Genomic DNA, 6,000 nt, shown 5'->3' with positions numbered 1-6,000 from the left:
ATGGATTCCCTCATGCTCTGGGTTGTCTTCATTCATCTCAGGACCCCTAGCCCTCAACAGTTTCCAGCCCAAGGCTGGCACTCATGGGTGTCTGCTGAGCGAGTGAATGATTGCATACATGCACTTCTTCCAAGGCCAGCTCACTGAAAAGACAAAAGAACCAAACGAAGCTCACAGTTGCCAAGCTACTAACTGAGGCCAGAGAACTGGATGGTGGCAGAGCTGGAAGAGGGATCCAAGTTTCCTGACTTCCAGTCCAACATCTGCACACCACCGCAGAGAGTCTTAACTTTGTATTTTCTTAAAAAAGACCAAGGCCAGGGACTTCCCTGGTTGTCCAGTGGCTAATGCTCCCAATGAAGGGGGCCTGGGTTCAAATCCTGACTGGGTAGAACTAGACCCCACATGCTGCAATTAAATATTTTGCATGCCACAATGAAGACTGAAGATCCTGCATGCCACAGTTAAGACTTGGTGCAGCCAAATAAAAAAATAAATGTGCAAATAAATATTTTTTTAAAAAGACCAAGGTCAAAGTGATCACCAGAACATCATTACTATTATCAAACTAGGGACACATTCAGAATCTATTTTTCCAACTTCCTATAAGTTACATGTCAGCACTCCATTATACAAATTTTTTTTAAAAAAAACAGTTGTAAAAATATAGGTCTAAACACTTTTTGTGTCTTGCATCTTAAGTAATTATACAGCAATACTATGATAATCTAATAGCAATTGACAAGACAAATATGCACAGTAATCATGTATTGTACCTGACACAAGCAATATTACATCACCTAATATCCTGCCTTTTACACAACTATTTCATTACTTGGAAGCTCCCTAGTAATGAATATGCTATTAAGCAGGGTTTTTTAAATTTGCATGTTTCTCTTATAGTGATTCTTCAATAAATTTTTCTGACTTCTTTCATAAATATGTTTCATTATTCCTCATTATAAAAAAAAAACAACCACATTCTCCTTTTCTGAAAGGATACCATATATTAGATGACCCTCCTATATAAAATCGTAAGTGTACAAGGGCCAGATAACTTGCCGGAAAATAAGTAATCAGACAATAGGGCACTAAATACAGTTGGGCAGATTATAAGGCATTATGGTATAGTTAAAAGTCTGCAAAAAGAATATTTTACAAAGCAAAGAATCAAAAGAGAATCTAGTTTTACTACAGCGCGAGACAAACGTCAGCTTTTGCACAACTTATCACCAATTTCTTCATTTTGTTGTTTGAAACATGCTTTTAAGACAAACTGGCTAACTAGTAAAAATTGTATACAATGCAAATGACATTTCAGATAAGTTTTATTGACTTAATGCTCTGATAATAAAATTATAACAATCAGTATTATTCTGATTTATTGCAATTTTTACTTTCACTTGGTAATGGACTCGGTGCCTCAACAGAATTGAATGTAATGTTGCTGCCACCTCAAGGTCACTCACTGAAAATGAGATGGCTCACTTCCGTCTAATGCACTAAAGCGCCTGAGTAACTGAGGGCTTCATGGATGAAAATATCACATTTGCGGTCACGTCACAGTAAATCTAAACTTTTACTTGCAGTGAAACAATGGGTTTTATATGCGACTGGAAATGAAAACATACTCCAGTAATGCTAGGACGGCATGGTGAGTGCCAGGTCTGCAAGAAGAAAGGCTCTTATTATCATAGTCCAGGGGAAGAAATGTCAATTCATCAAGCTGAAGAGCCATCTGTGCGTAACTGGCATATTGACAGGGCATAATCCAGATACAGTGGTTTCTTTAGGAGAAGAAATAGTCCTTGAGTTTATTTTTCTTCCATAAAGCTCACTTGGCTCTTTTCCTCTCCTTCTTAAATCTTTCCCAGTTGGTGACCTCTCTGAACCTGACTCTCTTCCAAATGGATTTATCAAAACTACCCTTAACATGAACGAACAGTTTACAGAAGAGGAAATGCCAAGGCGCCGACTCACTCAGAGAGATACATGTTTTGCCTAACAGATTGTCAAAGATCAACTTTTGATCCCACTGGTTTGGCAAGGTGGTACTGTAAATTAGAAAAGAGGGAAATGTGGTGATATTTTTCAAATTTTAAAATGCATATACCCTCTGACCAACAATCCCATTTCTAAAGATTTGTTTTTCAGATATATACATACATGTGCACCAAGATGTCTGTACAAGGAAATTTATTACAGCCAAAGATTGGAAACAAACTAAATGTCCATCAACAGAAGACTTGTAAAGTAAATTACAGTAAATGCATAAAGTGGAATACTGTGCAGCCTTTGAAATCAACAAGGCAGCTCTCTACGTACCAATATGGCACAATTTCCAAGATCATGTGGGGAAGTAGGAAAAAAAAAAAAAGCAATGTGCAAAAGAATGTATATAGTATGCTTTGTATGTATGTATTTGCATAGAATCTCTTTGCAAAAAAAACACAATAAATTTAACAATGGTTCCTTTGTAGAAGAACTGGGGGACTAGCAACAGATGTGGGGGAGACAGTTTTCCCTGTATACCCTTTTTGTCTTGAATTTTATACTGTATATATGTGTTAACTACTTGAAGTATATAAATAAAAATAAAACATTAGGCTGTAATTCAAGGTGAAAGCCAAAATTATGAAGAGGAGATAAAGAAGGGCCTGAAGGGAAGAGGGAGGAAGGACAGAGGAAGGAGTGGGGTTAAGGGAAGGGGTGCTGGGGTCAGGGCCTGCTGGAGGTACCGCCTTCCCCTGGACTCTTCCTCTGCTCTGATCCAGCTTGAACTGGCGTTTCTTTTCTGTGTTGTTTTCGTTGTTTAGTTGCTAAGTCATGTCCCACTCTTTTGTGATCCCATGAACTGTAGCCTGCCAGGCTCCTCCATCCACGGGATTTCCCAGGCAAGAATACTGAAGTGGGTTGCCATTTCCTTCTCTAGGGGATCTTCCCAACCCAGGGATCAAAGCTGCATCTCCTGTATTGGCAGGCAGATTCTTCACCACCAGGGAAGCATTTCTTTTCTAGTCTCCCCATTCTTTTCATTCTCCTCCGATTCTTCTCCCAGCTGTCAATTCTCATTTCAATTTCTCTGCACTTCCTTGTGTTTGGTCTCTCTCTCTCGGGATCCTCACTCCCTATAGCCCCCAGGATGAGGAGGACAAGAGTCAGCCCTCCTGCTCATTGTGCCAGTATGTGGCCAGGCTTGCCAGCGACATGCCACGTGCACTCTGGACATACACAACGTGAAGAGGCAGCATGGCAGTGGACAGCTCCATTGGCCATCTGCCCTCAACTGGAACTCAAAGCACAGCAGAGGCTGTGTGTATTTTGATTCTTCTCTCAGCCCAGACACCACGAGGATGACCACTATATCTGCCCACTGAACAGTACTGGCCAGGATGCAGATGAAATGCATTTGGAACAGAATCTAGAAACTTGGGGACGTATCGAAGTTTAGGAGGAGGCATGGGTAGGGAGTCCACCCAGCATTTCTTAAATAAAGATCAGGGTCACTGGGCACTCATTGGCTGTCTGTGAAATATCTCAGTCGAGGTGGTAAAGAAAACCCAGCAGACAGAAAAGAGAGGTGAAGAAAGGAAGTGAGTGCCTCCACCTGCTCAGCTCCATTCGTTTACTGGATTTCATTTGCCTTTCCCTTTTCCCTTTTATTAAAGCAAATCTTGTGCTATTTCTGTAGCTCCTTTCAATGACACATCATTAACAGCGAAGCCAAAATTCTGTTTGACATTGCTTAATAATTCAAACTCCATCAAATATCTACCAAAATACTAAGCCACTGATATACTGATAGGCAGCATCTTAAAAGCACATACATTTTGAAACTTTTGAAAACTCTAGAACACTCTAGTTTTCAAAGAATCTTTCATTCAATTATAAAAAATTTAAGTAAATAAATAACTAGAAAATAAAAGTCCTTGCATTTCCCACTGAATCCACACTTGGGCTGTGTGATTTTCTTTCAGTTATTAATTTGAAGTGTCATGGTTCAAAAGATTAGGAGTGTTCCTGCACTAACCCATGAAATGTTACAAAATTTGTCCACTTTGAACACACCATTATTTTTATTATATTTGAAGTTAGAGGCAAAACAATAGACTGGGACTATTTTATCTTAGAGGGACTACCTCTGTAGATTGTTGGTATAGATAAATTCCTCTCCCTTTTCCTCAGAGGTGCCAAGGGAAGGTACCATACTAAACTCTGCCTCATCAAGTGAGGGGGATCCCTCAGAAAGGAGGGTGGTGTAGAAACGGGGCCCATGGCAGGACCAGTGAGACCCCGCCGCTGCTCTCTGGGCCCCATGGTCACATGACCTCACTACTCGTCCCATCTTGGAGATCCTTCCAGCCCTAAAATCCTATACCATTCTTTCTGAAATTAACAGTGATGGAAGAGAAAGAAAACAGGGACTTCCCTGGTGGTCCAGTGGGTAAGAATCCACCTGCCAACTCAGAGGACACAGGTCTGATCCCTGGTCTGGGAACGGCCCACATGCTATAGAGCAACTAAGCCAGCGTGCTACAACTACTGAAGCCCACACACCCTAGAGCCGGCGCTCCTCAACAAGAGAACTAACTGCAGTGAGAAGCCCCTGCACCACAACGAAAGAGCAGCCCCCGCTTGCTGCAACTAGAGAAAGCCTTTGAACAGCAGTGAAGACCCAGCACAGCCAGAAATAAACAAACAAAAAAGAGAAAGAAAGCAAAAATCAGGAACAATGAAGATGGAGCTTTGAACATTTAATCAAGACATACTTAAATCTGACTCCAGCCAGAGTCAGAAAATACCTTTCTTTTGTCTTTCCTTTCCCTCACCCAGGGTTTTTACACAGATAGGAATTAAGAGAGACTATTTTACTGAGTACTTTTGCCTCCAGGTCCCTTCTTTCACCTTCTGTGCAATCAACAGCAATCATCTCAAACATATAAATAGACACATTTAAAAATACCCCCACCTCATTAGGTGTTCCCAATTCAGTTTTGAGATGGCGCTCCAGAAATCCAAGACCTCCTGAAGACACAAGGAGTGCCATAAGTCAAAGAGGAAGAAGGACCAGATTTGGTCTCTGAAAGTAATGGCAGGAGCCTCAGAAATTCAAGCCCTTAGCCGAACAAGCCAACCCAGGAGGCTGCAGAATAACGGCCCACAGAAAGGGAAGGCTCCTGAAGATAGAACCTGAGGCTGGGGGAAGGAATTCTCTAGAAGAGAGGCCCTGAAGACAAGGACTCCATGGCGGGGTGCTGACCTCAACGGCAGGGATGCTGAGGTGAGGGCCTGCCGTGAATAACACCGGTGATCACAGATCTGATGGGTGGTCTCCCACTAACTACATCCCAGCATTGTACAAAAGTGGGTCGGATGGCATTAATGACTACAGCTGTTGACATTATAGGGTTTCGAAGATTTTTATTCTGCATTTAAGAGATTTACAGGAAATCTCCAGGCAGTTAAGGCAAGGGGCTGAGCTTGTCTCTCAGCTGGCCCGAAGCCAATCATTCGGCGGGTAACTTTAATTCCTGGGATATGGAGTCATACAGTCAGGAAGCAGACCTGACCCCTGTAAGGTCAGTGTCATGGCCAACTACCCTGGGCTCAATTTAGAGACATAACTATGGCAACGACTGTGCCCAATCGGTTATTAGAGGAGATTTATTGACGGATATGCTTGAATAGCAGAGCCATTAATTGCAATTACCAGACAAGACACTTTGTTCATCTCAGGGAACTGGATGCCAAAATGCCCTAACAACTTTAAAATCCCATTTGCTCTTGGGCTCCCGGCTGGCGTCGCTGCACCTGCCTCAGCTTCCCAGTACTGGGAGGGAGAGGAGAAAGGGTTCAGATGGACCTGGCACCAGCCGCAGAAAATGGCAAGTGCTGGGCACTGGGGCATGAGCTCTAGGAACCTCAGAGTCCCAACAATGTCCTTCCCAGCAGGCAGGGAGGAATAAGCGGCAGTGTCCTGAGGGAGCCCCTTCTCTGGGT

The sequence above is a fragment of the Cervus canadensis genome, chromosome 18 (genome assembly GCF_019320065.1).
Source record: "Cervus canadensis isolate Bull #8, Minnesota chromosome 18, ASM1932006v1, whole genome shotgun sequence".
Lineage (NCBI taxonomy): Eukaryota > Metazoa > Chordata > Mammalia > Artiodactyla > Cervidae > Cervus > Cervus canadensis.
Note: the sequence above shows the minus strand (reverse complement) of the source record.